At 41.7% G+C, this 25,142-nt stretch overlaps 1 protein-coding gene across 2 annotated transcripts in view; it reads right to left on the reverse strand.

The window, feature by feature from the left end:
- Window positions 1–25,142, reverse strand: part of Plcl2 (phospholipase C like 2) — a 179,072-nt gene that overhangs the window by 72,698 nt on the left and 81,232 nt on the right. The window lies entirely within an intron of this gene.

A 25,142-nucleotide genomic window follows, 5' to 3' on the forward strand; every position in this document is an offset into this window, starting at 1 on the left:
AAGAAACGTTACTAAAACTCAAGGCAGTCATCAAACCACACACACTAATAGGAGATTTCAACACTCCTCTCTCACCAATGGACAGGTCAATCAGACAGAAACCTAACAGAGAAATAAGAGGATTAAGGGAGGTAATGAATCAAATGGACTTAACAGACATCTATAGAACATTCCACTCAAATAAGAAAGAATATACCGCCGGGCGGTGGTGGCGCACGCCTTTAATCCCAGCACTTGGGAGGCAGAGGCAGGCGGATCTCTGTGAGTTCGAGACCAGCCTGGTCTACAAGAGCTAGTTCCAGAACAGGCTCCAAAGCCACAGAGAAACCCTGTCTTGAAAAACCAAAAAAAAAAAAAAAAAAAAAAAAAAAGAAAGAATATACCTTCTTCCCTGCAGCTCATGGAACCTTCTCGAAAATAGACCACATACTCGGTAACAAAGCAAACTTACAGAGTTACAAAAAAATATCGGTAACCACCTGTGTCTTATCAGATCACCATGGATTAAAGTTAGAATTCAACAACAATGCTAGCCCCAGAAAGCCTATGAACTCATGGAAGCTGGACAGTCAACTACTGAACCACACCTGGATCAAGGAAGAAATAAAGAAAGAAATTAAAGTCTTTCTTGAATTCAATGAAAACGAAGACTCAACATACTCAAACCTATGGGACACTATGAAAGCAGTGCTAAGAGGAAAGTTCATAGCATTAAGTGCCCACTTAAAGAAAACGGAAAAAGCATACATTGGAGACTTAATAGCCCACCTGAAAGCTTTAGAAAAAAAAGAAGCAGACTCACCTAGGAGAAGTAGAAGACTCGAAATAATCAAATTGAGGGCTGAAATCAACAAAATAGAAACACAGAAAACAATCCAAAGAATCAATGAAACAAAAAGCTGGTTCTTGGAGAAAATCAATAAGATTGATAAACCCCTATCCAAACTAATCAAACGGCGGAGAGAAAATACGCAAATTAACAAAATCAGAAACGAAAAGGGAGACATAACCACAGACACAGAGGAAATTCAGAGAATCATTAGATCTTACTACAAAAACCTGTATGCCACAAAATTGGAAAATGTAAAAGAAATGGACACTTTTTTAGATAAGTACCATATACCAAAGTTAAACCAGGACCAGGTGAACAATCTAAATAGACCTGTTAGTCGTGAAGAATTAGAAGTTGTTATAAAAAACCTCCCCACCAAAAAAAGCCCAGGTCCAGACGGCTTCAATGCAGAATTCTACCAGAACTTCCAAGAAGACCTAATACCTATACTCCTTAATGTATTTCACAATATTGAAACAGAGAAGTCATTGCCAAATTCTTTTTATGAAGCTGAAGTTACTCTGATACCAAAACCACACAAAGACACAACCAAGAAAGAGAACTACAGGTCAATCTCACTCATGAACATCGACGCAAAAATACTCAATAAAATACTGGCAAACCGAATCCAAGAACACATTAGAAAAATTATCCATTATGATCAAGTAGGCTTCATCCCAGAGATGCAGGGCTGGTTCAACATAGGAAAATCTATCAATGTAATCCATCATATAAATAATCTGAAAGAAAAAAACCATATGATCATTTCATTAGATGCGGAAAAAGCATTTGACAAAATTCAACATCCCTTTATGATAAAGGTCTTAGAGAGATTAGGAATACAAGGGTCGTTCCTAAGTATAATAAAAGCTATTTATAGCAAGCCGTCAGCTAACATCAAATTAAATGGAGAGAAACTCAAAGCTATTCCACTAAAATCAGGAACACGACAAGGTTGTCCACTCTCTCCATACCTCTTTAATATAGTGCTTGAAATTCTAGCAATAGCAATAAGACAACATAAGGGGATCAAAGGGATTCAAATCGGAAAGGAAGAAGTTAAACTTTCATTATTTGCAGACGATATGATAGTGTACATAAGCGACCCCAAAAACTCCAGCAAAGAACTCCTTCAGCTGATAAACACCTTTAGTAGCGTTGCAGGATACAAGATCAATTCCAAAAAATCAGTTGCCCTCCTATACACAAAGGATAAGGAAGCAGAGATGGAAATCAGAGAAGCATCACCCTTCATGATAGCCACAAATAGCATAAAATATCTTGGGGTAACTCTAACCAAGGAAGTAAAGGATCTATTTGACAAGAACTTTAAGTCAATGAAGAAAGAAATTGAGGAGGATACCAGAAAATGGAAGGATCTCCCTTGCTCTTGGATTGGGAGGATCAACATAGTAAAAATGGCAATTCTACCAAGGGCAATTTATAGATTCAATGCAATCCCCATTAAAATCCCATCAAAATTCTTCACAGATCTTGAGAGGACAATAATCAACTTTATATGGAGAAACAAAAAACCCAGGATAGCCAAAACAATCTTATATAATAAAGGATTGTCTGGAGGCATTACCATCCCTGACCTCAAACTCTATTACAGAGCCTCAGTATTGAAAACAGCTTGGTATTGGCATAAAAACAGAGAAGTCGATCAATGGAACCGAGTAGAAGACCCTGATTTTAACCCACAAACATATGAACACCTAATTTTTGATAAAGGAGCTAAATGTATTCAATGGAAAAAAGAGAGCATCTTCAACAAATGGTGCTGGCAGAACTGGTTGTCAACGTGTAGAAGAATGAAAATAGATCCATATCTATCACCATGCACAAAACTCAAGTCCAAATGGATTAAAGACCTCAATATTAGTCTGAACACACTGAACCTGATAGAAGAAAAAGTGGGAAGTACTCTACAACATATGGGTACAGGAGATCACTTCCTACGTTTATCCCCAGCAGCACAGACATTAAGGACAACATTGAATAAACGGGACCTCCTGAAACTGAGTAGCTTCTGTAAAGCAAAGGACACTGTCACTAAGACAAAAAGGCAACCCACTGACTGGGAGAAGATCTTCACCAACCCTGCAACAGATAAGGGTCTGATCTCCAAAATATATAAAGAACTCAAGAAACTAGACTTTAAAAGGTTAATGAACCCAATAAAAAAATGGGGCACTGATCTGAACAGAGAATTCTCAACAGAAGAAATTCAAATGGCCAAAAGACACTTAAGGTCATGCTCAACCTCCTTAGCGATAAGGGAAATGCAAATTAAAACAACTTTGAGATACCATCTTACACCTGTCAGAATGGCTAAAATCAAAAACAGCAATGATAGCCTTTGCTGGAGAGGTTGTGGAGAAAGAGGCACACTCATTCATTGTTGGTGGCAACGCAAACTTGCCCAACCACTTTGGAAATCAGTGTGGCGATTTCTCAGGAAATTTGGGATCAACCTACCCCAAGATCCAGTAATACCACTATTGGGAATATACCCAAGAGATGCCCCATCAAATGACAAAAGTATCTGTTCAACTATGTTCATAGCAGCATTGTTTGTAATAGCCAAAACCTGGAAACAACCTAGATGCCCTTCAATGGAGGAACGGATGAAGAAAGTGTGGAATATATACATATTAGAGTACTACTCAGCGGTAAAAAACAATGACTTCTCGAATTTTGCGTGCAAATGGATGGAAATAGAAAACACTATCCTGAGTGAGGTATCTCAGACCCAAAAAGAGGAACATGGGATGTACTCACTCATAATCGGTTTCTAGCCATAAATAAAGGACATTGAGCATATAATTTGTGATCCTAGAGAAGCTAAATAAGAAAGTGAACCCAAAGAAAATCATATAGTCATCTGCCTGGAGAGGGGAAGTAGACAAGATTGCAGGGCAAAAACTGGGAACTTGCGGGTGAGGTGGCAAGGGGCAAAGGGGAAATGGGATGAGAAACATGAGAAGGGGAGGATGGGAGGAGCTCGGGGGATTAGGATGGTTGGGATATAGGAAGGGAGGATACGGGAGCAGCGAAGTATATATCCTATCTAAGAGAGCCATCTTAGGGTTGGCAAGAAACCTGACTCTAGAGGGGTTAACAGGTGTCCAGGGAGATGTCCCCAGCTGGTACCTTGGGCAACTAAGGAGAGGGAACCTGAAATGACCCTATCCTATACTGATGAATATCTTGCATATCACCTTAGAACCTTCATCTGGCGATGGATCGAGGTAGAGACAGAGTCTCAGTTTGGAGCAACGGTCTGAGCTCTTAAGGTCCAAATGTGGAGCAGAAGGAGGGAGAACATGAGCAAGGAAACCAGGACCACGAGGGATGCACCCACCCACTATGACAGTGGAACTGATTTACTCTGAGCCCACCAAGGCCAGCTGGTCTGGGTCTGAATAAGCATGGGTTGAAACTGGACTCTCTGAGCATGGCGGACAATGAAGGCTGATGAGAAGCCAAGGACAATGGCACTAGGTTTCGATCCTAATACATGAACTGGCTTTGTGGGTGCTTAGCCTGCTTAGACGCTCACCTTCCTGGACATAGATAGAAGACCTTCGTCTTCCCGCAGGGCAGAGAATTTGGACTGCTCTTCAGTATCGAGAGGGAGGGGGAATGGTGTGGGGGGAGGAGAAAAGGAGTGGGGATAGGGGAAGGGGACTGGGGGGAGGGGGCAATATCTGGGAGGAGGGGAGGGAAATGGGAAATGGGGAGAAGGTGGAAATTTTAATTAAAAAAGAATAAAAAAAAAAGATAAGCACAATGTGAAAAGATGACAATGAGAGCCAGCGAGCGAGTTTTCTTTGTTGCCATTGTTCCTTAATATTGACATCTTCACTATTGTGTGTTTTAACTTAAACAGAGCAAGCTTTATGAAAATCGCTCTATATTAGTGGTGAAATGTTACTAAAAATTTTGATTTTATGTGTGCATATGACTATTTTATTCTGTGTTATAATAACGCTTCGCCATAAAAATTGAAATCAATGCAGTATGCACTCTTGCATATGTAAGCTTGAATACTTTCATAAATAAATACATACATGCATACAAAAAAAATCATAGAAGAAAACGTTCCCAACCTAAAGAAGGACATGCTTATGAAAAGTACAAGAATCTTATAGAACACCAAATAGACTGAAAAAAATAAAAAAAGTTCCCTTGCCATATAATAATATAAAACACTAAATATACATAAACATACAGAATCAAAAAAGAATATTAATATAAAGGAAAAAAGTCAAGTAACATATAAAGGTAAACCTATCAGAATTACACCCAACTTCTCAATGGAGGCTTTCAAAGCCAGAAGATCCTGGACAGATGTGCTGCAGACACCAAGGGACCACAGATGCAAGGCTAGACTGCTACACCCAGAAAAGCTTTCAATCACCACAGACAGAGAAAACAAGATATTCCATGACAAAACCAGATCTAAACAATACCTATCCACAAAATCAACCTTACAGAAAGTACTAGAAGAAGAACTCTGACCCAAGGAAGCTAACTGTACCCACAAAAACACAGGCAACAGATAACCTCACAACTCACACCAGCAAACTCCAAAGAAGGGAAACACAAACACTACCACTGAAAAATAACAGGAATTAGCAATCATTGGTCATTAATATCTCTTAATATCAATGGACTCACTTTACCTATAAAAAGACAGTTAAAAGATGTGAAAAGAGGATCCATCCTTCTGCTGCACACAAGAAACACACCTCAACCTCAAAGACAGACATTACCTCAGAGTAAAGGGTTGGGAAAAGACTTTTCAATCAAATGGACCTAAGAAACAAGCAGGTGTTGCTATCCTAATATCTAACAAAATAGATTTCAAACTAAAATCAATCAGAAGAGATGAAGAGGGACACTTCATACTCACCCCAGGAAAAAAATCCATCAAGATGATGTCTCAATTCTGAACATTTATGCCCGAAATACAAGAGTACCACATATATAAAAGAACCATTACTAAAACTTAAATCGCACATCAAATCCCACACACTGATAGTAGATGTCATTGTTTTTTTTTTTCCACCTCTGAGTAGTACTCCATTGTGTAAATGTACCACATTTACTTTATCCATTTGGTTGAGGGGCATCCAGGTGGTTTCTAGGTTATGGCTATTACGAATAATGCTAATGAACATAGCTGAGCAAATGTCCCTGTGGTATGAGTCTGCATCCTTTAGGCATATGCCAAAGAGTCATATTGCTGGGTCTTGAGGTAGGTTGATTCCAGATTTTCCGAAAAACCACCATACTGATTTCCAAGTACAAGTTTGCATTCTTGTACTTGGATGAATGTTCTACACCCTCTCCTGCATAAGCTATCATTGGTGGTTTTGGTCTTAACCATTCTAACAGGTGTAAGATGGAATCTCAGAGTCCCTTTGATTTGCTAAGATAGACAAACTCTTATCCAAAGTAACCAAAAGGGTGAGAGAGAACATCCAAATTAACAAAATCATAAATGAAAAGAGGGACAAAACAACAAACACTAAGAAAATCCAAAGAATCATTTGGTCATACGTTGAAAATCTATACTCCACAAAATTGGAAAATCTAAAAGAAATGGATAATTTTCTGGATAGGTACCAAAATTAAGTCAAAACTAGATAAACAATTTAAATAGATTTATAAACCCTAAGGAAATAGAAGAAAAGACTCCCAACCAAAAAAAAAAAAAAAAAATCCAGGGTCAGATCAGATGGTTTAAGCACAGAATTCTACCAGAACCTCAAAGATGAGCAAATACCTATACTTCTCAAATTGTCCCATATAATAGAAACAAAAAGAACAGTGCCGAACTCTTTTTACAGGGCTACAGCTACCCTGATGCCCAAACTACACAGGCTCAATAAAGAAAGAGAATTACAGACCAATCTCCCTCATGAACATTGATGCAAAAATACTCAATAAAATATTGGCACACCAAATCCAAAAACGCATCAAAAAAAAAAATCATCCACCATGATCAAGTTTGCTTCATCCCAGAAATGCAGGGATAGTTCAACATACGAAAATCTATCAATGTAATCCATCATAAAAATAAACTGAAAAAAATATGATCATCTCATTAGATGCTTAAAAGCCTTTGACAAAATCCAATACCCCTTCCTGATAAAGGTCCTGGAGAGATCAGGATACAAGGAACATTCCTAAACATAATAAAGGCAATATATAGCAAGCCGGCAACCAATATCAAATTAGCAATTTTGTGCCAAGAATGACTTTACAGAAAGCAATAAATTACCAAGAGGCTGTGGAAATGCCTGTACCACAGCAAAACTCAGGAAAAACCAGAAATCTTCATAGGGTTCACATCGAGCATTACAAGTGGAAAGAACCACATTGTGGAGAATGGAAAACATGCATTTCCTGAAAAAAACCTGCCTGCTTTAGTTAGGAGAATGTTATCACTATAAGTAGAAGGCCATCTGTGATATTTAAGCAGCAGCCATTTCATAATGGGCAAGAGTTCATGAATTCTCATCCTGCGACCAGCTCGCAAACAGGTGGGCCTCATTTCTCCTGCTTGGAGCCAAGCGGCGAGCACTGATGCAGTTGCTCCTGGAAAAAAGCCCAACCTGTGCATATGGGCTCAACCATGGGCACACAGGCAGCATGGCATTTCCTGCTGTATTTTCCCTACCTTTCAAAGTGATTTGTTACATAACATTGATTACTCCTTAATGGACACCATGCAAAAATCCTGAGCCACTACCCAGGATCGTATCCCAGCAAAGGAGTGAACAAGTCTAAGTAGTGAGGGGATACAGACAAGGGAATCTCAGGATGGCGAGAGGGTAAAGTCTAAGTATGAGGGGATACAGACAAGGGAATCACAGGATGGTAAGAAAGTAAAGTCTAAGTATGAGGGGATACAGACAAGGGAATCTCAGGATGGTGAGAGGGTAAAGCATGGAAACAAATCAGCCACTGATATTTGTGGTTTGTTTGGGATGAAGCTGTTCCATTTGAATTAGAAGTAGCACAGAAGAAAGGAGCAGAATATGTACGTTTATTAGGGAAGTCTGGATTAGCTGAAAACATATTAAAGAAATTCTGTCTTTTAAAAAACTAATAAAGCAAAACAAAAACAACAACTGATGAGAAAGAACTTGAAGTTCATCAAACTAGTACAGCTCAAGAATAATAATTCTGAATTGAAAGAAGTAGCCATGCCAGGCCTAGCAGCTTACCTTGGAGAGTTTTCCACACATCTTTAAAACTGTGGTGTAGACGCTAGGATAAGGGATGGGAAAAAAAAGAGCTGGGGCAAAACGGTCTCTCTCAAGGTCATTTCATCAACCAGATGAAGTGAAGAAATATAGGACAATTTGAGCAAAGGCTACGTGTCATCAAATGCTGGCTCTGGCTCATGTGTCAAGACCCTTAATTTGAAGTATCAGAAAGTTACATGGCCCTCAGAAAGAGACCTTGGAACATTCAGCCCTAAAAGGGATGTTTTCCTCAAATCCCTCCCTTCAGAGCACAAGGAAACACACAGAAGAGGAGGCAGAAAAAGTGTAAAGGCCAAAGGGGATGGAGAACACCAAGAAAACAAGGTCCTCTAAATCAACACGATCGAAGCTCATAGGAACGCAGAGACTGAGGCAGCATGCCCAGGCCTGCACAGGGCTGCACCAGGTCCTCTGCTTCCAGTTTAGAGTTTCAATAGGATCCCCGAGAGTGAAATTAGCTGGTCTCTGATACCTGAACCTTCTTGTAGACTCTCTCCCTTGTTTGCTTTGTCCAATTCTGATGTGTTAGTATTTTTGCTTTATCTTATATTATATTATATTATATTACATTATAATTCCTTAGGAAACTGTGGGAAAATTGGGAGGAATAGGAGGGAGACCATAAGCAGGGAATATTATATGAGACAAAACAGCCTATTTTCAATAAAAGGAAAAGAAACACACAGAGAAAAACTTCACTGAGAAAGATGGACCATGAATGGTACATGGTACTAGACAAGGCCTCCAAAAAAGATGGTGTGGTGAGAAATGGTTCAAGGGAAATGCTACTTCAAAAACTCAAAAATCATCTGAGACGATTCCTTTGATAAGCTAATAAGCAGACTGAGCACTGAGAAGGAATGAATCAGTGAACAGAAGAACAAGTCAGTAAAACTACTCAAATGAAAATATGAAGAGAAAAGAGGGAAAAAGTTAACGAAAGACAAATAATGCCAGTGCATCTAAGAGATGCTGCCTACCATGTGAAGAGACTGAGCCAAAAAAATCTGAAGAGTCGGTGTCCTGGAACTTTTTACATTAGAACAAGCAGAATCAAACACACATCTAAATATATCAGGACCAAATTATTGAAAATCTAATAGGAGAAAGGATTTAAGACAAGAAAAGAAAGTTACACACAGAGAAGCACAAATACAGTTCACATGGATTAGGAATGGTCTTTATAGTGAGCCACACATTGTCCACTCACAGATTATGATAGCTTTATGGGGACAATCACTTCTTCTCAAGAGTGTCCCCCAGCAGGTGTCCGCCTCTGAGGAGTCCCAATTTGTTTAAGTAGCTCCTAAAGAATGAACCCATCCCCCTTCATGTAGGAGGGTCAGGACCATGCACTACTAGTAAATGATTTACAGGGCGAAGGAAAGAATTATCACTCTCTGGGAGAGCATGCCAACCTTACTAAACACTGGAGCAAAGGCAAAGATGCTTTATAGAACTGTTCAGAAAATGTAGCAGTATTAAAAAGAAAGGAGAAAGAAAAAAAGAGGTAATTGGTTGAAGAAAACCATAAATTATATAGAGATATAAACAGCATTTTATTAAAAATAACAAAACCAATCACAGAAAAAAATCTAATAACTGAGAAATATTTTCCTAGAATGATCTAGCCAACAGTTTATAGTCTCTAGTTTAGCAATCACCCACAGGAATACTGTGGGCCAGTGTTACATGATTAGCTGTGCCTCACTTTCCCCAAAAGTACAACAGGCCTCAAAGAAATATCCATCCCTCCTGAGTTATGTAAAGCAGCTACTGTATAGAGCTTTTAGGATAAAATTAGTTCATACTTGGGGGAGCTTTAAGTACTGCCTAGAATTTTGCACAGCCAACATTACTAGATTCTGTGAAATATATTTTAGGCTGAGGTGAGTTCTTCATAAGAGAAAAGCAAAACAAAATACCACTGTAAGTCCATAAGGGTAATAGTTTGACCACTTAGCTTTGCACACGCCTTCCTCTGGCTCCTGTGGAGGCAGCAACTGGAGGCAACCACACAGCCTGCAGGCATGACAGCCAGAGGCCCTCTTAATACAATGCTTCCAAAGGCAGCATATCCGCACCTCATTCCAGGGAACAAATAAATAAACAAACCATTTTTCAGGTCTTCTGTTAATTTCACCAATTTAATTACTGAGCCCATACTAGTTCATTTAATTTACTCTCAACAATTTAATTTCTATATAAATGACTACATATAAAATGCATATGTGAAGCAAAGGTCATCATAAAACTTTGATGACCTCACTCCACTCAGAGCAGTTTGCGACTAGACTCTTCAGATTATTGCTTCTATTTCACCTTTACGACAATTCTTGAACCTACAGTGTTCAACTCTAAGGAAGAAAGCAATGCCCAATTTCTGTGAAATGGCACTTTCACGGTCAGGTTAAAGCATCCACGTAATTTGCTGCGACAGGTCACACTCCCTTAAAACAGTGAGGTCTATAATGATGGAACCAGAGGCAATAAACGCAATAGCGTTTTCATTACAAATCGTGTTTTAGTACACATTTCATCACTGCTGAGACAGTTATTCAAAGTAAATTTACAAAACCATGACTTACATATGTCTAATGTAAGCTGCAATAAAGTTCACTGGCTTTTCTTCAGTAATGAAAAACTTAATAGTAATATCTCAGGGCTCCTATAAATTAGACATTATATCCCAGGAGGAAAAAACTGATACTAAGACATTTTAATTTATGATCTATAATAATGGTACTTAAGCAGCCCCAATTCGATGTGGAAACTGTCAGTGTTTCTCATAAGTGGCAATTTTTTATTGTTTTTGTTTGTTTGTTCTGAGACAGGGTTTCTCTGTGTAGCCTTGGTTGACCACTGTAAACCAGGCTGGCCTTGAACTCAGAAATTACTAGCTGGATGTGCTGCCTCTGCCTCCTGCATGCTGAGATTAAAGGTGAGCGCCAGCACACCCAGCTGGTAATTTCATATACAGCAAATTACAAGTTGCTGATTTATATACCACAGAGACAGTGAAAGATGTGATGGCGTAACTAATGTCTTTCCAGTAAATTGCATTTAATTTGAAAAGGTACACAATATGATCACAAAATGTGACCTCTAGTGCCATGCATGGCCAGTTCTAAGAATACTGTATCCAGCGCTAGTATCTCTCCAGAGCTGACTGGTTCTCCATTATTTCAAGGATAACGTAGAAGGACTATTTGGTCTTCTCCTCTTTTACATCCTAAATATTGCATTGCTCAGGGTGGAGGAAAATGGAATAGCAAATGGTAGTTAGCAGTTAAGAGGGAAAGCGTATCATGCCATGGGGCAGATTAAACACAATGACTGAAGAGACACCCTTCCCATCAGAAACTTTAATAAGTCTACAGCATTTTTAAAAATTAAATCTTAAGGAAATATAACTATGATGATTTGAGTAAGAATGGACCAACAGGCTCATAGATTTGAATGCCTGGTGTGAGTTGATGGAACTGTTGTAGAAGGACAAGGAGGTGTAACCTTGTTGGAAGAGGTGTGTCAATGGGGATGGGATCTAAGATCTCAAAAGCCCAAGCCAGACCCAGGGTCCTTTCTCTGCCTCCTGCTTGTGGATCAGATGTAAAGCTCTCAGTACTGCTTCAGTGCCATGCCCCTGCCATGATGCTCATGAACTCACCTCTGAAACTGTAAGCAAGCCCCAATCAAATTATCAGGCGTGTTCTTTAGTATGATGCTTTGGCTATGGTGTCTCTCCACAGCAACAGAACAGTAACTAAGGCACTGCCCAAAAATTATACTATGAATTCATATAATTATTCAATTTTTCTAGATTGTAGAAAAAACCTTTTATAGTCCTTTAAAATCAAACTTTTAACATACATATGAAATTTCTGTGTGAGTAAAAGTAACAGAAATAAGAAAAGCCACAAAATAATGAATCCTATGGAAGGGAAACTCAGCTCTCTGTAAAATATTCTTTTAAGTTTGAAAGCATTCATGAGTCTGCACTAGCCCAGCTCTCAGTATTATTGTTATCTCTTCTCTGGACCACACAGTGTCTGTCATCTCAGCTCTGGGATTTACACATCATGACAGTCTGATTTGGGGCTCTGATTGTTTTATGTGAGTTAGTCTTATCTCACGTAGAAAGTAAATTTTTAAAGGGAACAAGCCTTGTCTTACATTTTAGACTGCCCTAGCTAGAGACTCATAGAGGCTCTGAAGAGTGACCCAGTGGCAAAAGTGTCTACCAAGTCAGCAGTAACTCTAGAACCCTAAAAAAGAGAAAGGGTGGAGTCTTATGGGAAGATGCTTTTAAAAGGTAGACTCAGAAAACTGAAAAGGAAGACAGCAGAACAGAGCAGCAGAGAATGAGGCAACTTAGCCATCAGTGGCAGGCACAACAGTCATGTCTGATGAGCCAAGAGCTGTGGTCACATAAGACAAGGTGATACAAAGTGGCCTGTAGCTCCGGAAGAAACAGGTCAGGACTGGTTAGGGCCCACATGCCTACAGGCCAACTCCCCAGCGTGAAGCTGTAAGTACTGCAGCCCACACTGCTTGCCCTGCTGGGGGTGGGAGAATGGTGTGGGAGTCCCCTCTGTATGCTGTGAATATCATTGGTTAATAAAGGAACTGCTTTGGGCCTATAGCAGAGCTATAGGGGATCATAGTTAGGAGGGGAAAACTAAACAGAAAGCTACGAGAAAGAAGGCAGAGTCAGAGAGAAGCCATGGAGCCGCCACCAGAGACAGATGTGGTAAAACTCTGCTGGTAGGCCAGGCCTCATGGTGATGCACAGATTAATGGAGATGGGTTAAATTAAGATGTAAGAGTTAGCCAATAAGAAGCTAGAACTAATGGGCCAAGCGCTGATTTAAATAATACAGTTTCTGTGTGATTATTTCGGTTCTGAGCGGCCAGGACAAACAAGCAGGCTCCTACAACAGGAGAGCACAGGGCAGTGGTGATCCCTGTATTCTACAAGCTCAACAGTCATGCTTGGTGAAGCAAAGGTGGTCAGCACCTAGAGCAGGTTGGCATGTAAGTGCAGTAGCCTGGATCTCTGGCAGAAACATGTCATCCTAAGCCTGTCAGATGGCCTCCAGCATAGAGCTGCTGCTGTTGCCTGCACTGCTTGTCCTGCAGGGAGAGGAAGACCATGGGGTAGTGGAGCTGCTACAAGCACTAAGGTGGAGCCAGGTGAGCCTAGGGGTGTCAGACATGGAGGGCAGAGAGGGGTCTGGAAGGTAGGAGCTCACAGAGAACTGCCAGACCTGCTGCCTAGCTGAAACATCACCCACTCTGGGCAAAAGCAGGATACCTGAGACAAATGAGCTTCAGTAATGGTCCAGTCGTGGTGCTTCAGACCAACTACTCAATGTAATCAGTATTTGCATGTAAAGCTGTTTGGACAAAAAATATACGGTGTGATACAATGCAGTTTCCAATGCCACTATGATGAACAAACATGCAGTGGAGGTGGGAAAGATGGAGAAATGGAGAGGTGAGTGAGCAGTGGAGAGAGGCGGAACTAGAGACTTGATGTGGTGACAGGTGTGAGGAAGACTGCTGTGAACAGGGTGGACGGGGAACACATCTTGCTGGGGCTGGCAGGGTGGTGTGCAGCCTCCAAACATGCTGCCCAGCTACCTGATCACCCTGATTCTGAGCAACATGATATCAGAGATGAAGAAAGATAAGAGCTCTATGGTCTGTGCTGGTGTCTGTGGTCTGCTGCCCCAGGCCATGTTGAAGCCCAAGGTTCATGAGTAGGTCTGTGAGTTGGGCTGCCACTGGAGACCGTGTGGCTAGTCGAGGCCCTTGTTAGGAGTGGAGGTCCAGGGGCAGGTTCCTTATGAGAGGCAATATTAGTATCTCCCATAGTATGTAGTCGTGCTACTGCCGGAGGCCATTTTAAGTATCTGTGGTCCAGGTTCTCACCAGAGGCCATTCTGATGATGAGGCCTTTACTGCCATGTTGGGGTCCATGGACCTACTACAGCATGTGTGTGCATGTGTGCGTATGTGTGTGTGTGTTCCGTGGTCTTTGCCACCCACTGCCTGATACCATGCCAATGTCCATGGCCTGTGCTGCTGCTGCTGAGAGCTATGATGTGCCTTGGCACATGCTGCGGCAGAGGGCTGTGTTGATGTCCATGGTCTGTACTGACACCAGAGACCATGCTGAGGTCCATAGCATGTGCTGATGCCAGAGTTTGTGGATGCCTATAGTCCATGCTGTCACCAGAGACCATGTGGATACCTGTGGTCCACGCTGTCACCAGAGACCATGTGGATGCTGTGGTCCATGCTGTCACCAGAGACCATGTAGATGCCTGTGGCCCACGCTGCCACCAGAGACCATGTGGATGTTGTGGTCCATGATGTCACCAGAGACCATGTGGATGCCAGTGGTCCACACTGCCCCCAGAGACCATGTGGATGTTGTGGTCCACGCTGCCCCCAGAAACCATGTGGATGCCAGTGGTCCATACTGTCACCAGAGACCATGTGGATGTTGTGGTCCACGCTGTCACCAGAGACCATGTGGATGTTGTGGTCCATGATGTCACCAGAGACCATGTGGATGCCTGTGGCCCATGCTGCCACCAGAGACCATGTGGATGCCTGTGGTCCACGCTGCCACCAGAGACCATGTGGATGTTGTGGTCCACGCTGCCACCAGAGACCATGTGGATGCCTGTGGTCCATGATGTCACCAGAAACCATGTAGATGCCTGTGGTCCACGCTGCCACCAGAGACCATGTGGATGCCTGTGGTCCACGCTGCCACCAGAGACCATGTGGATGCCTGTGGTCCATGCTGTCACCAGAGACCATGTGGATGTTGTAGTCCACGCTGTCACCAGAGACCATGTGGATGCCTGTGGTCCACGCTGTCATCAGAGACCATGTGGATGCCTGTGGTCCACGCTGCCACCAGAGACCATGTGGATGCCTGTGGTCCACGCTGCCACCAGAGACCATGTGGATGCCTGCTGACTGGAAAGGGCAAGGAAGCTACTTTTGCAGTGGCATCAATGACTGTGGACTCACAGTTGAGAAAGAGGGACATAGAAGGCTTCTGCGCCAACTGCTACCACTGTTCCACCCCAAAAAAGTAACAGCCTGGACAGAAAGTCTAGACAGAAAGAACTCTTAAAATTGTGATATAGATGCTGAAGTGTAGCTTCCATAACTGAAGGCTTCTGGTGGAGGTGCTGGTGGGAAAAGACTCAGTTTTCTTTTCTTGTCTTTTTTTTTTCAAGACAGAGTTTCTCTGTGTAACAGCACTGGCTGTTCTGGAACTCACTTTGTAGACCAGGCTGGCCTCCCAAGCGCTGGGATCAAAAGTATGCACCACCAACAGCTGTACTGTTTTCTTCAACGGGCTAGCTACTGGGAGACTAGACCATATTCTAATAATATGGGCATCACAAATTAGATTTGAGGGGTTTTGTTTACTTTCTTTTCATTTTTGTTTTTATTATTTTTCTTTTTTTCATTTTTCTTTTTTGAGGAGTCACAGGGGTGGAGGTTGATCTGGGAGGACTGGGAGACAAATGTGATAGGGGCATATGATGTGAAATTCCCAAGTAATCAATAAAAATATTATATTGGAAAAAAGTTACTATAGCAATTGCAGTTTCTGCCAAGTAATAAGTACCATCCATGTACTGTACTGAACTAATGGTTGTTCCTTTCTAACCCTCAGAACAACTCAAGGGCAAGTATGTTTACCTTAATGTCACAAGTAAGGAGTCTAAGGATTTGAGAAGCAGAGAAAGAAACCCAAACCCTCACCAGGGCTGTATAATGCCACGGCCCTCCATCACTCTACACCAATGCTCATGCCGCCCCCTGCTCTCCAGTGATGTGGGAGAGTCTTCTGTTTTGTGTTGATTTCATTGGTTAATAAAGAAACTGCCTTGGCCCTTTAATAGGACAGAAAATTAGGTAGGCAGAGTAGACTGAACAGAATTCTGGGAGAAAGTAGCCGAGTCAGGCAGTCGCCATGATTCTCCTCTCCGAGGCAGACACAGGTTAAGAATCTCCCTGGTAAGTTACCAGCTTGTGGTGCTACACAGATTATTAGAAATGGGTTAATCAAGATGTGAGAATTAGCCAATAAGAGGCTAGAACTAATGGGCCAAGCAGTGTTTAAAAGAATACAGTTTCCGTGTAATTATTTCGGGGCATAAGCTAGTCAGGCAGCTGGGAGCCGGGCGGAACGCAGCCCGCTGCTTCCTACTACACTCCAGGCTCCCAGAATCTGCAAATCAGAGCTAGAAATACAACACCGCCTGTCACGCACCCACTGCTATTCCTGTACTCAGCCCCTGCCGACAGGCTTTCTAAATGCTCATCAGTAGGAGTTCGTGCTCCTGAATATCCCATCTCTCCCTAAACACAAACTACTTCCTGCAATAAAACATTCAGGTTCATCAGCTACTTCTTGGTTCCATCCCATATACCCTAATTTTGCTCTAGCCTAGAAATCTAGTTGACATCAGGGAATATGTAATTGAGAATGGGCTAATCTCTCTCTTCTAAATGATTTTCTGGCTTACAGTGAGTTTTGCACAGACAGGAAAAAACCCTCTAAACTGTCAATCCCTAGCTAAAGCATGTATTTATTTCACATTTTAAAACACATTTTTATGCTGGGTCGTAATGGCACATGTCTTTAAATCCCAGCACTTAGGAGGCAGAGGCAGGTGGATCTCTGTGAGTTCAAACCCAGCCTGATCTAAGAGTGAGTTCCCGGACAGCCAGGGTCACAGAAACCTTGTCTCAAAAAACAAAACAAAGCAAAATTACATTATTGAGTCTTCCATGAGTCTAGTGTCATATTATACCTAGAGTCATCCAATACATCGTATAAAGAGTAAAACTATGCTTGTAAATTAAGTAAAACAATCTAATTTTAATATGATCTCACTTTCAAAGATGGTAACTAAAATCCTAAAAATAAAGTAGATTAAAATATAATGCCTCAGAATAGGGGAAGACTTAGGGGTTCTTAGCCCTAGACAAAAAGTTACAGGTAATTGTTAACAGCTGAGAATTAGGCTTTTTCAGAGAAGAACTCCTCAATTGATTATCCCATAAAAAGTGATCATCCCTAAAACTATACACATACAAACAACAAAAACACACTCAGCAGGTTGCATTTATATACTTGTGTATACTTACACATACACACATGGTATGTAACAATAATAATCAAATAAAAAGAATATAACACTTTGATTTTTTATAATGGAAATTTTTAAGAATTGTAATAAATGTATAATGTAAACTTTATAACCTTAACCACTTTTCTTAAAAAACTTACTTTATGCATGTGGGTGTTTTGCTTGCACCATATATATGCCTGAGGAAGGCAGAAGAGGGCACTGGATCCCCTGAGACAGAATTTACAGAGGGTTGTAAACGCCCATGTAGGTGCTGAAGTTGAACTAGGGTCCTCTGGAACAACAATCAGGTTTTTTCTAACCACTGAGGCATCTTCCCAGCCCTGCTTACCCACTTTGAAGACATACAGTTTTAGCAGTATTAACATACAAATGGGCACATCTACAAAACAACTCTTGCATCTAAGAATTAGGGAACATTGCTGAAGAGGGGACAGAAAATCACATAGAGTCAGACCTTACGGAGGCATTTTCTCAGCTGAGGCTCCCTCCTCTCTGATGACTCTAGCTTGTGTCAAGTTGACATAAAACCAGCCAGTGTAAGGGTGAGTGTGTGTGTGTGTGTGTGTGTAGACTAGAGGAGGACCTTGGGTATCATCCTCAGGCGTCATCTCTCAAAGGAACTATTCTCTTTTCGTTTGACACATGGTCTCTCGCTGTCCTCGAGCTCACCAAGTGGGCATGACACCAACAGTTTGTTTGTGCTTACCACATGACTTTTGGTATCTCCCAGTAATGTCAGAAACTACACCCATAGAATCTTACCAACATGCTGACTACTGAGACATGAGCTGAGCTGAACAAGTACAACAGCGGACACACCAAAGTGAATGAGGGAAAGAACAAGGACAACAGCAGACACACCAAAGTGAATGAGGGAAAGACCATGAGGCCTCTATCTTAACAGGCAACTAAGGAATGCTGGGAGTAGAAGAAATGGTCTTCCCTAGGGAAGAGCACACCAAGTGGTTATCCAGTATCAACTGGTCAGCTCTGAAAAAAATGCATATATGTAACACTATACAGGCTGAGTAGACAGTATTTAGGAATATGGTGTGTGTGTGTGTGTAACAATTTTTCAAAAGGTCATGAAGTTGCAAGAGCAAAGAGGGGCACATAGGAGACTTAAAAAGATGAAACATGAGTAAGAAATTATTATATCATAATCTCAAATAAGATAAATAATTTTAAAAATCCTAAGGATTGCAGTTTGTATGATATATCTTTTCCTATCCTTTTATATTTAAACTCTTTGTCCTTGTGAATCTAAATTGTAGATAGCACAGAATAGGAACACTTTTGTTTAAACCCAGCTTTATTTTCTCTGTCCTTGATTAAACTGTTCCATCCCTTCATATTTTACTTTAGTACTAGACAGTTGAATTCATGAATGAAATGAAAAAGAAGTTTATGCCCTGGCAATGCTGAAGCATGCATGAGCAGCCCGTACATGGCAGTTCTAAAGAAGCTGGACATATTAGGTTTCATGGTCTAAATTGATGAGGACCACTGACCTGGTCTTTTCCTCAAGAGGGCATCAGATCTCATTACAGATGGTTGTGAGCCACCATGTGGTTGCTGGGAATTGAACTCAGGACCTTTGGAAGAGCAGGCAGTGCTCTTAACTGCTGAGCCATCTCTCCAGCCCCATTATTCTATGTGCATTTCGTCTTTTTACTCCTTTATTTGAAGTATGTTTGCAACCCAGCAGCTGAGCATTCTTTTGTGACCTCAGCAAGTGAGTTTTAGGGTAATAGGTAAGGAGGCCTAGAGAGAAGGGGTGTGATGGCAGAAAACCCTTGTGAAGGACAAATGGGGAGATGAATTGGTTTCTGTCTAAAGGGATTTACATAATAAGAGGAAATTAACATGCAGGAAAGGGGAAACATAGCCCCAAAGGAAAGAAGTCGTTGGAAATGCAACAGAGGATGGCCCCATCACTACTAGCTTTCCCAAGGGATAACTTCTGAACTAGATCCTTATGGAAAATGGAAAGGTGGGTAAGTGTAATCAGAGCACACAGCAAGCATAAAGGTGTACAGTACGGAAGAGACTACATGGTGTGAGGACTTATGGGGCAGAATAAGAGTAAGCAGACTAGAGAGAAATCAGGCATGAGCTGTGGGCTGGCCAACCTCAATGCGAGAGGAGTGAGCGCCTACTTGGAGAAGGCTTCCACAGCCTGGAGTACATACATGTCCCTGCGCCAAACGGAACAAATACGAACATGTATGAAATTGATAGTAAGTCACACTTCCTTATGTGTGAAAACACAACCCATCGCTTGATTTTAAGGTCAACAAGTAGAAAAGGCCTTGTTTCCTTTACAGTGTTAGGAATCAGCGGTCCACCTATGTAGGCATTTGTCTTGTCTTACCATGCTCATCAACCTGAACTAAAAGATAAATGATACCTAAATGGCAGTTTGTAATTCCGCCTGGACAGCTAGACAGATACAAAGATTATCACTTGAAGCGTGGCCATCTGAGACAACAGAAAAGTTGGCATTTTTTAAACATATGTTTAAAATAGCTATAATTTTTCAAAATACTTTAATTACTACAACTCCAAATGTTTTACTTAAAAACCTTGAGCATTACAGTAAATTCCTATTTGTAAGTGATGGACAAAGCCTGCGGTCTGCTGACGCGCACTTTCCCTTTCTCCACATCCACTGGCAAGGATCATAACACTCAACTTTATATCATGCCCAGGGCAAGTCTCCAGTTTTGTTAAATTAAAAGCCATACTTAGGTTAAGAAATCAATAAAATGTCAATGGCTGTATGGCGGAAACCCAGAAGACCCGGGAGACTGGTGTGGAGCACTTGCCGAGCAGAGAAAGCCAATTTGGACTGCAAAGGCCCAGGCCTACCACCTCCCTGGGCTGGAGGGTACCTTTTTAAAGCCACAAGATTTTTCCAAATTAATCAGCTCACCAAGCCAATATGAAAAGCAGTTTTAAAAAGAGCAAGTGTCATCATTTATGTGTTTTAAATGGCATGTGCTACTAGTAACTAAAGCAGATTAACTGCTTCCGCGAATCAATCTGTGTCACTATTTTCAGTCCCAGGGCTCGGGAGAAAATCATTGGCAACAAATGCACAACCAATTCACAGGGCACATACAATTCATTCTAAGTACAGCTTCCTAAACATGCTCCATGCTTTAAATAACATAATAAATAGTCTATGCATCATTTTGTACCAATTACAAAACCAAGAAGCTCGGGCAATCCTACAGAATACATCCTGAAAATTAAATTCTGAGAGCTGGAACAGGAAAGGCTTGTATTATACTCATGGAACTGGTGTGAGAGTGACATACAGGCGTTTAGAGCATGCTTGGGTTTTATATACAAGTACCGTAGTGTGATCTTTAAACGTAACATCTAATTATACTGCGTTTTATTTCATTAAAACACTTCAGAAAACAAAGGACTAAATTGAGTCTACTTGCAAACTAACCACCAAAACCCCCTTAATAAACACAATGCCATCCTTATTCCCAAATCAGACTGTCATGACTAACACCCACTTATAAACAGTATTGTGATCTGATGTTGGAAGCTGACCTTTCCACCAGCTACATGCCTCCATATTGGCTTGTTAAAGCTGGAGTTTCCTAAAAGAAAGCATCCAGGGATGAACTGGTGTGAGCAGAAGGATCCTAGAAGGAGCAAGGAGCACCCAGCCTCTGGCAGATAGTAGATATATAACTTGGATAATATCTACTTTTAGACGGTAACATATTGAGGCGGCACTTTAGGAGTAAAAGTGGCTATTAGTAAATACACTGCAACAGAAGAACTAAAACACAGGGTAGGTAGCTCTGCAATACCAGACACTGGAAACTCAGGTACAACAGAGTCTAAGGCCTTCTACAGGACCATCCTCCGACTGGCAAATAGGCAGTCTCAAACTGTCGATCTGGCTAGACACTTCTTGAAGGCAGCTCTTTCCAGGCCTGGGATCCATCTACAGCTGCTCACCAGGTCGGGGTTAGTCTTGTTGCCTGTAACCAAGTGGGCAGGCTGTACGGACCATCATAAACTAGCCACTTAGGATGGCTTTGTGTTCGTATCTTGAGGATGCTACAGTTCCTCCTTCCTCTGGCCCTTTGTTGGTAGGGGCCCTTAACTAAATCCTAGCCCACTTGACTAGAATGGAGATTAATCCCAGCGGCTAACGGGGCTTTGTCTTTAACTGGCACAGAATGTGTGGGGAGCACAGAGTGGCTCATGTGACTGGGGTGAGGTCCAGCGCTGCTAGCTGCTCATCTTCACATCTAACTCCTTCTCTTCATTCTCTGCTAGGATAATCTTGTCAGGACATAATGGGGTGCAGGAGTTGGTACAGGCTGGTTTTTCTAGACATCTCAGGAAGTCTGTCTTGTGTGGCCCAGAGGCGGGTCAGAGCAAAATAAAGGAGCTATTTGCTGATGAGATAACCAAGGCATGCAGGAGAACCATGAAGGGCAGACAGCAATAACATGCCTTTGCAATGGGACCAGTTGTTAGAAGGGAGATGCTGGAGATTGTGTGTGAGTTCATGGATATAAAACACGGCAGTGACCAGGCAAAGGTGGCACGCGCCTTTAATCCCAGCACTTGGGAGGCAGAGGTCAAGGTCAGTCTGCTCTACGAAGCCAGTTCTGTGTAGCCCAGGCTACACAGAAAAACCCGTCTCAAAACAAACAAACAAACAAACAAACAAACAAACAAAAGGAAGTGAGGTGCCAGAGGCTGAAGAAACTGGTGTATGGGCTGGCCCAATTGATTTTCTAATAGAAAGTTGGTAAGACGAGTGATAAACTATGTTTATTGCCACCCCATGTCCCTGCCCTATCCATCTTAAGTCAGACACAAATGTGTTACGGGGGGGTATCATTACTGCAGCGCCACACTGACAACCTAGGACTCACCTACATTCTGCTGTCACCCCAAAAGTTAGCTTCCCAGAAACCCTTTGCAAGGTTAGTCTGCGGCATAGTTTATGACATTACAGACATATATTGAAAATTAAATGAGCAAAAAGTTTTTCTTTTACTCTAACTTCATGCATTTTCCCCCTCTCCCAAACCAAATATGATGTAAAATTCACTCAGGTTTACTGGAAGCTATAATGGCAAAACAAAAATCACATTTTGTCTCTGGAAAAGCTGGAGTTTTCGCTGAACCATATTTTATTCCAATTATAAATTTTTTAAACTAATTTAGTTTTGCTTTGGAAAGCACTGCTGTAGAACAGTTTTTAATTTAATAAGATCATAACTTTAGAATCAGCTGGGACAAGCAGTATGAGAAAATCAGCCCTCTACATTATACCAGCTCTTGCAGTCCATTATGGCCTGACAAAATCAGAAGGTTCTTTGATCTAGAAAATGTAATGGATTTTCTTTATGAATTAATTTTACTTTATAAATTAAGAGAAAAGATAATTCTTGAGAAAAGTGTGGAGAGTAAAACCATAATAAAAAACAACCGAACCCCAGTACGGTGCCCAGTACTCAGGAGCCCAGCAGGACAGTGCCCAAAGGGAGGCTCTCCAGCCAGAGTGGGTTAGGAAGTTCAGGCCATCTCCCTTTCTGGGATGGTTGAGGTTACATTTCAGGGGTTAAATAACTGACCCTAGCAGAGATGTTCATCCCTGATCCCTGTTCAGCTCCACGTGGCTGACGACTGCCCCCCTGCAATCCTCCTCAGACCCGTGCCTGCCGATTATTTTCTGGGTGATACCATCTGGCTCTGGCACTGCTGCTGGCTGGGCAGGAAGAAGGGCAAAGTGGAGTGGGTGTCTTTCTTCTCTCCCTAGAACGGGGTGGGAGATAGTCTCCAGTAGAGGCTGTACACCCCCTGGGTTCCTAGGCCCCTGATCTCTGGTACAATCCGCTCTTTACAGCTATATCATGGGACAGGGCAATTCCCTGCAGTTCACAGCCTCTGGCTGCTTCAGCACTATTTACCCTCTTGGTTCTTCCACCACTGTACATACATTTCCCTTGATGATGGCCTCTGTGTTTTTAACACTGTTTTTCTAATTGGGTCCCTGGGATGACTCAGTGCTCAAATCTTCAGGTGCAGGTGCAAAGTCAGATCCTGAAGCTGGCCGCCTGGTCTCCACCCACACTGCCATTCTGACTTCAGTTCTGCTGGATCCCCTTTGACTGGCTGTGTGATCTTAGGAGGACCCATCTCAAACCACCAGCTACCAATTTCACAGAATGAGGGAAGTGGCTACTTTGTGGGGTTTACAAAGGCAGGAGGAGATATTACAAAGGCGGAAACACAGGAGAGGCTAGTCTTACTAAGACTGTATCTTTTTTTTTTCCTATTGCTGTGATAAAGGCCATGACCAAAAACAACATATGGAGGTAAGGCTTTATTTCAGCTTATGGTGTATAGTTCATCGTGGAAAAAAGTCTGCCCAGGATAAAGCAAAGATCAGGGAGTAGGGCTACTTGCTGGCTTACTAGCCTGCTTTCTTTGACCATAGAGAGGCACTACCCAGATTGGACTAGGCCCTCCCACTCCAACACAGATGCACAAGTTCTCAAGACTCATCTACCTGAACCAGCTATGCAGTGAAAAAGAAAAAGAAGGTAGTTTACTTGAAATCAGCATCCAAACTAGTCTCATGGGTATTAACGATACAATGACCGGAAAAGGCTTCATGTTTTAACTACTAACACTTTGCTCTGTTACTGTCTGTAAGAAGGAAGTTGGGTGGTCAGTGGTCTCAACATCCCTTGCTGAAGCAGAAGCTGTGCTGAAGAACTGACCACATCTGTACAGGCACCTTGGTGAACATGGCTGCTGGCTGTTGCTTAGCTTTTGCTTCACGATTACAGTGTAACTAGCTCTGAACAGAGACCAAAGTGACCATGCTGCTGCCTAGACTGCTGTCTAGTGTCAAACAAAACAAAGTATAATCAACATGGTTTACAACTAACCCTCCTCATCATCATCCTGTTCTGGGCTGCATCTCTTCCACCTCTATCTCCTCCAGTGGAGCGAGTCTCAGATTCATAAACTAAACCATCGTCACCCCACCAGGATGCTCCCCCACCCTAGCCCTGCCCCGCTAGTACCTAGAACCCTTTGTCCCAGTATCACTACTAATTTTATCAGATTGCAAAAGAAAAAAATATGCAACTTAATCATGATTTTACACAATAATGAGTTAGTTAATGGGCTTATAAATCTTATGCCTTGATTTCCTGTCCTGTTAAACTTTAGTTACTATTGTTTATTGTGGTTAGAACATGTATACTTATGGGGAAAACTTGAATGATCTTTTGGCACAGGGATGCCTTCTCCTACAGATAGTGATAGAAGGATGAAAGAATGTCATATAAATTAATTACACCCAAAAGAACTGTTACATTTATGAAGATTTTTAATAGAAAAGAAACTAGTGAGATAAACTTTAGTAATTTACTGATCCCCAATACCCAATCACCACAATTTCAGCATGCAATCAACATAAAAAATAATTGAAATACTCTGTTTTCTTGTTTGATGTTAACCCTTTAACATCCATCATGGTTTATATTTATAGCACATTCACCTTTCTCAATATGGACTAAGTTCCTTCCCCTGATCAACAAACATGGAGAGTCAGTGGCTACCATACCAGGCAGTGCAGGTCAGGATGCCAGGCTTCTCGAGGTCAAGAATCATTCTAACTAAACCCGGAGTCTCCCTGGTATGTCTAGGGGATGCTTTACCTAAAGCAAACACCCAGAAAATAGGTACTGGTCTCAGGAGGAACTAGCTGGAAAAAGGTTTGCGTAAGTAAGTAAGGCCAAGCTGTATGTTAGGGAAGAAATATCA

The sequence above is a fragment of the Chionomys nivalis genome, chromosome 19 (genome assembly GCF_950005125.1).
Source record: "Chionomys nivalis chromosome 19, mChiNiv1.1, whole genome shotgun sequence".
Taxonomy (NCBI): Eukaryota; Metazoa; Chordata; class Mammalia; order Rodentia; family Cricetidae; genus Chionomys; species Chionomys nivalis.